Raw genomic sequence first — 12,017 nt, 5'->3', positions numbered from 1 at the left:
TTTTATATTTCTAGCATCCTGTTACAGTATTGCAAAGTTCCTCCAATTATCTCTTCCCTCTTCCCAACCCTATTAAAAATATACCAGGAAAACTATGCAACAATACAGTTTTTTTTAAGGTAAAATTGAATTGATATACTAACCATTTTTTGCCAAATCATGTTGGTCAGTTTCAAAAACATGATTAGCTGCACTGCCAAAAACTTTATTTTGTTTGTGTGGTTCAGAGAGAAATGTAAATAGTGTGATATTGTTCATCCAAGGCATCTTAATATAGTAACATGCAAAAGAAAGTATATAATGAAAAGAGATTTTCACACATTATGACACTGACCAAATACATATTTTTTTTTTTCTTTCTTTCTTTCTTTTTAATAGACATGGGAGGTCTCACTGTGTTGCCCAGGCTGGTCTTGAACTCCTGGCCTCAAGTGATCCTCCTGCTTCAGCCTCCCAAAGTGCTGGGATTAGAGGCATGAGTCACTGTGCCTGGCCCAAATAATATAGATTTAAAGTTTAAACATTTAGTTCTGTGTCATAGTAACCAAGGTTTACCTGTTTGTTTCTTTTAATAGAATTTAATTCCTTTTCGACCTTCAATTCAGTTCCAAGGACTCCACGGGGTGAGTACTCTTCTTGATTTAACAAACAAATCTAATGTTCTTGCACACTATTCAGCTTTTAAAATCTGTTTTCAGTTGACCCTTTTATTATAATCAGCCACTCATTCTGTGAACTTTGTGACTAAATGAAAATGTCTGACATCTTTAAGATGCTTGAATTCTATTATTTTATTAATCTACTTTTTAAAAATTCATATATGGTTATTGATAGTGACAGTGTTTTTTATCCATATCATGAATAATTGCATGTTTGAACCTTTTTATTGAAGTATAATGTACATCAAGGTATTATGTGAGTATGTTTTATGACAGCTTAACATCCATAAGGGATTATTTATTTCAGGCAAGTTATGATTGTGATTGCTTTTACTATTAACAAAATTTTGCTGTGTGTGCACTTTTTTAAGTTGTATGTACTAGGAAATGAAATATGTAAGTAGAAATTGAGTTTTCACATATATAGAATTTTTCTGTGTATTTTATTACTGCATTTGAAAGTGGCAATAATACATAATGTCAAATAAAATCGACCTAATGAATTGTTGTCTTTATAATAGATGATAAAGTTTACAGTGGTATACCGAACTCAGTATTTGTAAAATTCATTATTCAATATTTCATAATAAGTCCCATACGTTACTCCAATGTATCTCGCTTCTCTTCTTTTTGCTTCCTCATTTAAATTAATATGTATTCTATATTTGCCTCTATATATTAGCTATAATATGGAAATTTATAATTTCTGTAAATGGATTTTTAGAGCTATAGAGAAAACATAAGCTGAGGGAGGAAGATTCTTGATGATTGTAAATCTGCAGACTTCTGAATTTTTGTTGTCACAAAATGCGAAAGTGTCAATTTAAATAAATAGTCTTTCTAACCTTTATAACTTGAAAACAGTTCAAGAGTCAGATTAATTACATCATTCAACACAGACCAAGAGTACTTCTAAATGTGTTGTGTAATGCTTACTTGAAGGAGATGTTTGTGTGGATGTCAGAGTTTTGCTTCTACATGACAGCTTTACAATGAAGTCCTGTTTTTCCTCTTCAGTGACTAAGTGTTCATGAATGGGATCCTAATTGGAATAAGTATTCTTCTGAATTTTGTTGTATAGCTTTTTAGTAGGTAGTCATTAGTACATGCTGATTTTCTATTCAAGGGCTTAGTTCAGGTGTTTATTTAAGGCTTCTTGAGTTTTCCTGCAAATTTTAATGACATCAATAATATCTGAATAGATGTGCCAGGGTCAGGCCTAATTCTGCCAGCCCTGGAGGGCTTCATGAATTTTCACTAAAGAATTATCTAGGGAGAAGAGGGCTAGAGGAAGAGTGTAAGGTTTGAGCTGCTTTTCTCTTACTGGGAGTAGTAGGGTTCTGGGGCTGATGCTTCCCTTAATTTTTTCTCCTGGGAAATACCAATAAAGGATGTTTTCTAAGGAGGCATCAAGTTATGCCGAAACCCTAAATCATGGAGCACCAGTATGTGCAGACTTCCAAACTCTTCATTCTGACCCTTGCAGCTTTTAGCAGTCTAGGAGGGAGTATGGTTTTCTCTAGCATACTAGTTGCCCCTGGGCCCTAAGCAGCATTACAAAGCAGCAGTTTATATTTGAAACCTTAGACCACCTTTTCTAAACTTTCCTCCCTTCAGCTTTCCTGTCCCATGTGTCCAAGTGCCCTCAGTTTATCTTTGCCTGCTCCACTTTCTCTTCCTACTTTATTCCTTGCCTTGATATAGTTCACTGATGGAAACAATTTAGATATAAATGACTGATAGGTTTAAATCTTAATGGGTGGTTGAATTTTAACAGATAAGCTTTTTAATCCAAGGGAATGGTAATTGGATTTGGTAGAGTAGATGAGGAGTGGAGGTACTATAGACTGAGAGCTATAGGATGTTTGATCCTACTTTGCTTATTCTAAGTCTGTCTCCTCAACCCCCCACTCTTTTAATTATTCTAACTGGGAACAAAATATATGGACTCAGCATTGTTTTAGAGCCTGCAGCTGCATTCCATCCACCCCTCCCCCCTTCTTTTTGCAGAGCTCTCCCCAACCCTTTGGGACTTAGTAAAAACAAAGAGTCATTACTGGGGAGAGAGTGGGTTGGCACAGCCCACAGGGAAGACGCAGAGCTACCAATGTGAGGGTCTTCTGTACACTGCTCCTCTGTTTTTCTCAAGAGCCATGATAATTTAACGTTGCCTTGCTATTGCTTTAAATCCTCTCTGAAGAAGCATGCTTACAGATTTTTTCCTATGTGGAATATGTTTAGGGCTTTAAATTAAAAGATTTAAATTTAAATTTTCCACAAAGGGTACTTTTCCTTAATGAGAAATTTTATTTGTCTTTTTACATCAAATGTGACTGAAAATGTACCTTAACTGTCATGATACTGTCATATATAGGCATATTTGAAGTATAACTAAGCATTTTAAAAATATCGTTTTAAAACTGAACACGTAGTGTTAAAATCATTTTCTGTTTCCCTGATGAGACTCACGCTAAGCACTGCATCATTATGTTCTTCCTTGTTAACTAATTATAAGTATTTTTTTTCCCTCAGTTGTGTCTTTAGAAGGCCAGAATTTGGGTCTTGACTGGTTAGCTTTTAAGCATATTTGCCTCTGTGCCTGAACATGTTCTCTTAGGTTGAAGTTTTCTTCTAAATAAATGCAGACTGAAATATTAAAGTATAGCAATATGTTGCTAAAGAGTAGAAATTCTGAAAGTCATTGATTACCTGGATTTTTATTATCACAGTTGGGCAGCAGCCTTTGTAGCATTAAAAATATAAATTGTGACTTTCACTGTTCATTCTACCCCTGTTCCTTAACGGAAAAAGGTGCTCAGAAAATTAGATGGTCATTGAGGGCATTTTCTGGATTCAGAAAAATGAGGAAATATCTATGGTAGCAGTTGATTCTCATTTCTAAACTCATGAATATCAGGAGGTGAGTAAATCATCCAGAATTGCTTTGCTGATTCTGAAGAGTGTGAATCAACCAATTCTCACAGTTCTAATCTATACCTAAGATACTTATAACTAAAGGTTTACTAGGATTATAAATCTCTCTAGACCAGCATATTTAAACAGAAATGGTAGCCGGTAGATTCACATGGGCTACTGCATTGTGATCTTCAAGTTACAACATTCAGAGGGGTGTAATGGTATAATGCACCCAGTTTCCAAAAGCAACATTTTTATTGTGAAGTAAGCTTTATAAAAATCAAGATGGTTCTATCTACTGATCTGATACTGAAAATGTGACAGGTGAAAATTTTCCACAGATGTGTTTCAGTACATTTTTAAAAACAAAACTCTGTATTTGCATGCTTGTTAAAAGTTTCTTGTCTAAAGACACACAGTTAATAATGGCAGTGCTATAACTACACTCTTGGTCTTCACACTGCTAGGGAGAAGTTCTTCCTGCCATACTGTAATAACAGTTGTTACTGATGCAGTTATCAACCAACGTAATTGTTCTAAGCAATAAACTATAAACAGGTAGCCTAATCAATGAATGTGCTAATAGGCTAATTTATTGTTCTGCTTGTTTCTTATTCACTGCGCAAACATTCTTTCAGCCTTTACTAGTGCCAAGTGCTTGTTATGTACTTTGTGTGAAAAGATGCAGGGATGGGCATGGCGTGGGCTCCACCCTCAGAGAACTCACAGTCTTAAGAAACACATACAGACTAATACTTAGAAAATAATTCATAATGTAGGATTCATTCAGAACCCTCTACTCAGAACTTCTATGGAAATGGGGGACTGTCAGGAACAAGGCTTATATGTGTATTTCTCATTGGTATGAAATAGCCTTTTAAGCAAGGGTTTTAGTAGATATAAAATGTCACATCTTGGCAATAGGTTTGTAAAATTCCAGAAGACCTATTTAAGAACTGTGTGTATGCATGTGCACACACACAAAGGTAAGTGTGTGGTATGTTATAATTGAAATAAAATCTGAAATGGCAAGGTTTTCAATAGTGAATAATGCCCACATCTGCTGGCATGTAGTAGCCGTACAGAGTTGCGTTGCCTCAGGCCTCAGTGACTCATGTCCAGGGAGTGATTTCCCTAGGGCAGTGAGAAATACTGCTAACTTTGTCCCAATATATGAGATTTTAGACCTCGGTATTAACTCAGTATTTGTTATGAGAATATTGTTCTAAAATTCTTTCTAATTTAGTTACTTACTTTCAGACTCAGCAATCCCAGAGGCTTTAGAAAATAGTTTTACATAACGTAATTTTTAGAAATAATAAAATAATAATTATTTTTTGAGACAGTGTATTGCTCTCCAGGCTGAAGTTAAGTGGAGCAATCATAGCTTACTGCAGCCTTGAACTCCTGGGCTCAAGCAGTCCTCCCCCCTCAGCCTCCCAAGTAGCTAGGATTATAGATGCACAGCCATGACTGGCTAATTGTTTTTGTTGTTGTAGAGATGGGTCTCACTGTGTTGCCCAGGCTGGCCTCAAATTCCTGGCCTCAAGCAATCCTCCTGACTGGGCTTCCCAAAGACCTGGGATTACAGATTTGAAGCACCATACTGGGCCTAATTTTTAGAAATCATTTTTAAGAATTTAAGAAGAGGACTGAAAATAGAAAATATTTTCAATAAGTACCATGCAGTATCTCCTGTGAAACACTGAGTCACACACACTTTTCCCAGAATGAACAAGGAATAGCCAGCCAAACAAGTTCTAAATGTATGCCTTCTAAAAAGGCATAATGACCTTCCGAAGATGAAATTGGCATTTAACTGGTAACTTTAAAGGCTTGAATAGTGCTATAAAACTCTTTCAGTAGAATCATTAAACAGAGGGTTGGATTTTTCTTCTTCTTTTTTTTTTAATCCCCAAACTTAGCAAAGCCTTCAGAGATATTTTGTTAATTATTTATTTTACTTTGTGGGGGTTGTGGAGAAGATTGGGTTTGGAAAACTAAATTATACAGTATTTGAAGTTAGTAGGCAATTTCAACCCCCTTGAAAATGCTTCCTGCAAACTGTCCTTCCCTACCCTACTTGGTTCCTGGGGAAGCAAAGATAACTATCAGCTTGAAATATGCAGCAAAGGTAAAAATAAATCCCCAGCACTGCCATTCCGTCTTAGATGATATGCCTTGCCTCTGACTTCTTTCCCTTGACGTTTTGGTTTGGCTAGCCTACTGGTTTTGCCAAGGGTTGTGTTTAGTCAGTCGGCTCTGAATGTTGCCGACTAACAGCTACCTTGATACTCTCGGCTCTGAATGTAATTAATACTAGAAGAATGTTAAAATTGTATTTCTTTATAATGGTAGTTCTGTTTTAATTTTTTTAATATTACAGTGGTTAACATGCATAGATACCATCTAATATTTTTGTTGAATTACAACTCTTTAGCCACATGTTAATTTACTAAGGTGTTAATAAAATAGTAAATTACCTAATTTTAAAAATTTTTTAATTTTTATATATACACGCACGCAACACATACACACACTGTTTTTTTTCTTTTTTTGTTTCTGGAGACTGAGTCTCGCTGTGTCACCCAGGCTGGAGTGCACATTTTTAAAAATCTCATTTTACCCAGGAGATGGGCTGCCCCTGGGGAACTCTGGAAACTGCATATTTTCTCACCCAATAATTGAATCATACTTTGAAGCTATTGTACATTGACCAGAGGACCCACCCAACCCACCCTTTGCCCTTGAAGATCTCAGAATAGCAGAGGGTGGGAGGGTAACTTTGATTGTATGTTTATGGTGCCTGAGGAAACTATCTCAAAGTACTCACGGACCATACCCTTACACAGGCGCCACTGTGAGTTACAGCAAGACAAGCCCCCCAAAACATGAGCACAAACAGGGGTGCTCACCCTGCTCTGTCCTTCATCAAATTGCATCACCTTGGAATGCAGCAGCTGGAGCCATAACTAATATCTGAACCTATCACAATTGCCATAAATTGTATTCTTAGCAATGAGTGAAGCTTACTGCCTTCACTTAGCAAACATTTGTGAGTACACGATGTATACCAGGCACCATGATAGACAGATAGACAGTGTGTAGACAAGGTAAAATAGCCCATTTCTATTCCTGACATTACCTGTTTGTCAATAAAATTTGTCACTAATTGGCTTTGCTTTTTTGTTTCCCACCAAAAACTGAACTTGTGGAATTGAGTTACTTATATTGCAGGCAGTGTCACTTTAGTAGTACTTACTTATTTAAGCTTGGAAAATAATATTTTACCAGTTCTATGATACTTTGTGGTCCCTTAAAGTTAACCATCCCTTACTCTGTCACCTATATTGGAGTGCAGTGGCTCAATCATAGCTCACTGCAGCCTACTGGGTAGCTGGGACTATAGGCACGCATTACCATACTCAGCTAATTTTTTAACTTTTTTCAAGAGACAAGGTCTCCCTATATTGCCCAGGCTGGTCTCCAACTCCTGGACTCAAGTGATCCTCCCACCTCAGCCTTTCAAAGTGCTGGGATTACAGGGATGATCCACCACCCAGCCCCACCTTCTTGAGGAGTTAGGATTTCACCTTGGAGATCAGTGCTTCTTATCTATAAAATTTCCCTGGGGAGCTATGATGAGGTTTGGAAACCTGGACTTAAAACACATTTTTTTCCCCCAGATTTTCTTAGGATAGCTCGATTCACTCTCATAAGAATGTTTGAAGAATATACATATGTATAGATATGTATACATTCTCTTCTCAAAAGAAGCTTCATGACTTTCATCAATTTCTGGGTAACCTCTGACCTCTCTAATGTGAGAAAACTACATCGGTAAATGAGTGCCTTCAAACACATTTACGAATAATTCACAGTAAGGCAAAACTGTTTTACATCGCATAGCTTTACACATATAGATGTAGACATTCACGCTACTGAAACAAAAGTTCCACAACACAGTCTTTACCCTTACTTCATCAATGTACCCTGATATTTTCTATTCCATTCTCTTTCATTTAAAAAGAATCCTAGTCACAATCCACTAAATTAATGCCATGACCTTCCAATGGGTCACAATCTATTATAGCTTATCAAACATGGTAGGAGATTATCAACTATTTAAATAATTTTAGCTAGGGAGTCATGTGGTCAGATTTGCATTTTAACATGCTTCTCCAATGGCTGCCTTGACTTAGTCATTCCTTATATATGGAATTCCTTACATATGGGAGGACAAGAAGAAGAGATAAGGATGGCTCTGTATTTATTACTTGAGCATTTGGTTAGGTGGTGAGGCCATTATTCAAATCTGAAATAGATGAAAGAGTAGGCTTAGAAGGAGACATGGGGTGTGTTTGGTTTGGAACATGTTATCCCCGAGGTGTTCAGGTTACACTCCAATCCTCATTCTGTCAGAATGGAGCTGCCCAGGGGGTATTCCCATTGGAGAATTGGACCAAAAGGATTTTCAAAAGCAACTCCAAAGGACATTTTATTGGGTTTAATTATACCTGGAACTCTAGTCGTGAGAAGAAAGAAAAGGTTGATTTACAGATGAAATTCTGATGTGAAGCCCTATTTAAAGAGTAATTTTTTTCCTAGCTGTTAAAGAATACTGGTTTACATATGAATACTGAAAGCATGCGTATTGTTACTTTTAATTACTAACATTAGGGAATTTGAAGCTCCTTTTGTTAAATTGTGCCCATACTAATTAAGAACAATGACGGGTTAATAGAGATTAAGTGTGGTATATTCATTTAGTGTAAGAGTATACAACAGTGAAAAGCAGTAACTTATAACTCTAAGCAGGCAGAAGAATACATATGGTATGATGCTGTTTTTATAAAGTTTAATAACAGGAATAATCAAAAAATCTATTGGTAAGTTTACATATGTGATAAAACTATTAAAAACCAAAAAAGGGATGACAGTTATGAAAATGAGAACAGTGGTTACACCCAAAGGGAAAGGCAGGCAGAGGGAAAAGGAGAGGAGGATGGGTGGATGTGTTATTGCTCACATTCTAGTTCTTGAATGGTGAGTTTACAGGTTCTCATTATGACATTGAACTTCATAACGATCAAGCTATACTTATTTTGCAGAAACAAATATGTTAAAGTTTGTTCTCATTATCATTAAAGATAATTTGTCATCTTTATGGGTTAAATAAGAAAACCAGAACATGTTTCAATATTGGAGAAACATAAAAGAAATTTTTGGAGATGCCGAGTTCAAATATGACAAGACTTTAAGGAGAAAAACTGGATATTAAAGGTTTTAAAAAACAAGTTGACAAGGAGAACAGAGAAGGCAGGTCTTGTTATCTAGAGCTAGACACCAGCTAATATCTTGCTAGTCAACTACTTGATAGAGTTGCTTTGTCATCTATCAGTGGAGAAAGAAAGTTTTCTCTGTCTGGATCTCTCTCCCCAGTGGAAAGAAGGTACAGGCAGAGTTGCTGGTGTTATCAAGGGTGTGAGAGTAGAGACTACTTTCCTTTCTGAGTTAGCATTTGATGTTTTGGAGCAGCGGCATTGTAAAGTGTCGTAGGAAAAAGTCTAGTCTAGAAAGGACAGATCAGGGGAATGAAAAGCAGCAGTTGGTTGAATTTTAAAAGATGAGGTTCTTAGGGGGCTTAGAGTAATAAAACTCAGAATGCAATATGCAAGTGATTAAAGAACAAAATTGAGCCCACATCAGGAGAGGGTTGGTACCTAAGCAGCCATAGGAAAAGGGCAGTTCTTTATAATACATGAAAAGCCTGGGGTTTAATAACCACTTAGTAAGTTATGTTATGGATATCTTATTTTAGAGTGAGAATATAAGGCATAGCCATTTTTGTGAAGGTAGTAATACTCTACTAATGAATACTTAGAAGTTTTGTTACGACTAATCTGAACGCTTTTTAGTTTTTCCTTAATCTAGTCATGTTGGTAATTTATAAGTCAGTTTTCAGATTAGGAAGGAAGGTATTTAAGGTTGTTCCATTTCCACTGAATAGTAAGATGATGATACTTACACATTTCCACAGCTGTTTGAAAGCTCTGTATTTGGCTATAACGAAAAACTTTGTTAGGAATGCTTGATGTTTTGTGTTTTGTTTCTAAAGGAAGACAGTGTTTTGTTCCTTCTTTAGAAAACTTGAAGAATAGCATAATGAGTCAGGATTAATTTGGGATAAAGTCTTTTACTTCATAATTTCTGATTCTGTAAAAAAAATCTCTAACCTCTTTCAATAATATTTAAGGTAATTGAGTCAAAGGGTAAGTATCAATGATAACCTAAAATCTAGTTATTATTTTTATGCAGCCTTTATTGTTTTTCTGATTGAAAAACAAAGTGAATAAACATTTTTAAAGTGTATAAAATACACATAAGAATAAAGATGAATGATAAAAGGGTTCCTAAAAGTGAAAACAGTTTTATTCAATTTCATTCTAGTCTTTTCTTCTTGCTGACATACATTTTAAAAATTGCAGTCTCAGTGTGTTTCTTGCCTTTTTATATTCCTTTTTTCATTTAGCATTATCATGAGCATTTTCCTATGTTATTAAATAGTACAAGTTACTTTTAAATAGCTACCTAACATTTCATTTTATGGATGCACTATCATTTAGCCATTCTCCTATTACATGTATGGTTTCTGTATAACAATAATGGTATGATTAAAATCCATGTGCATAAATTATTATTGCTATCTTTATTTCCTCAGGATAGATTCCTAGATATGGCATTTATTAGGTGAGAATACTTTTAAAGTTTTCAATAACTGTAGCCAAATCATTTATCCTGTCCGCATCCCCCACCCCCAGAAAGCTACTGCTGTCTTATATTCCCACAGCTGTTCAAAAGTGCCAGTCATGAGGGGTTTTCCCCAGCCAATACTGGATACATGTTTTTTGAATTTCAAAATTAATCATTTGATAATGTTTAAAAACTGTTTGACAGTGTGATTTGTTTGATTACAATCTGACATGAGTAAAATATTGCAATGTTTTAAGATAGCGTGAAGTAACATCCAGTGCCTTGCTGTCTCCATCTGGTATTGCTAGAAGGAGTGGTTTTGAGTTTTTCATTCCTTTATATTATTCATGTTTTCTCCCAATATGGTGGGGAGAGTTTTTATTTTATTAGTTCATGAATTCCCTTTGACAAAATTACTCTATTTCTCTTTTAAAAATAATTATACTACTTATATAACTTTTTACATACTGTATTTTGCTGTTTTGACATTTTTGTTTACCATTTTTTGTGGTCGTAATTATTTAGCGCTTTTGAATTTCTACCTTCACCTTTAGATGCCTGTCTTCTTTAAAAGAACATTGCAAACATCTCACAGAGCCTAGCGGTATGGATCTCTTTTTTTCATGGAGCAATGCTGTGAGTTATTGGCCAGGGAATAAAATGTTTTACTACTTTATATAGTTTCATTATTTTAGAGGGACTCTGTGGTGTGTGGTTCTACCTCCTAGCAGAATTAAATTACTATCTAAAAGATAAACAAAAGTTTTTTAGTATTAGTTATTCAAATATAGTACTTGCCTTAATTACCCATACGTAAACCTTTGCCCTTTCTTTGCCAAAGTGTCTCTTTCTCTATGTGAAGGCATAGGTTTGATGACTTTGCCAATAGCCTAACCATCCTTAGAAATCTTTACGGTCCTATATTTCTTACAATTACAAATCAGTCTATCTAAGAAACTTGACAGGCCCTCTTATTTACATCAGACATGCCAATCTCTTAGAAATCAGAACTGTAGTCTCTAATTTAGCTCTTGATGTGTTGTGCATATCAATAGCTTTATACATGTGAAATTAGAAATAGTTTTATTTTCTTTATAGGCTTGAAGAAAATTAACAAACAAATTTGACTTATGAAAACTGAATAGAAATAAATTTTATGGAGTAAACCAGACTCTGCCTCAGGAATACATTTTCAGAGTAGATGTTCGGAAAGAGATTTATAAAAATTAAAATACTACACGTTTGGTTCATTTTTAGAGCTACCTATAGCTTGATACAAAAAAACACCCCCACAAACTTTAAAATACTGTTTGTATTTATGAAGATTGAATGCTTTAGAGTCATAAAGTTGTGATTCCCACGAGAACCCTTAATTCTGTTTTCTTTGTTTCTTTGTTGTGCGGTAGCTTGTATCTGAGACTCTGGGAATCTGAAGGCAGCCCTTTTTTTTTTTTTTTTTTTTTTTTTTTTTTAATGGATAGGGCACTTGGGAAGCAGTGTTTGCTACCCTTCTAGAGGAGCAGCAGACATCTGTTAATTTTTCAGCCTTCCATGGACACCTGTTTTAGCTGATTCATTCTCGTACCTTATCTTTCTGTATTTTGAGTTTGAGACAGTTGGAAATACTGCTAGTTGTTTTCATTATTTGTTTATTTTTCCAGATAGTTTATTTGGCTTCCATTTACACTA

At 35.4% G+C, this 12,017-nt stretch overlaps 1 protein-coding gene across 2 annotated transcripts in view; it reads left to right on the top strand.

Annotated features, from left to right (window-relative positions):
• The first annotated feature begins 565 nt into the window (after positions 1 to 565).
• Positions 566 to 12,017, top strand: part of ELL2 (elongation factor for RNA polymerase II 2) — a 58,275-nt gene continuing 46,823 nt past the window's right edge. Inside the window, exon 1 of one of the 2 annotated variants that reach the window (XM_017859682.1) lies at positions 566 to 623. The gene's annotated coding sequence lies outside the window, so the exon portion shown is untranslated. The remainder of the gene's footprint in view (positions 624 to 12,017) is intronic. The other variant, XM_017859683.1, reaches the window with a different exon arrangement.

The sequence above is a fragment of the Rhinopithecus bieti genome, unplaced genomic scaffold, assembly GCF_001698545.2.
Source record: "Rhinopithecus bieti isolate Rb0 unplaced genomic scaffold, ASM169854v2 scaffold_50384, whole genome shotgun sequence".
NCBI classification, from domain to species: Eukaryota; Metazoa; Chordata; class Mammalia; order Primates; family Cercopithecidae; genus Rhinopithecus; species Rhinopithecus bieti.
This window is presented reverse-complemented; position numbering and strand designations above follow the sequence as displayed.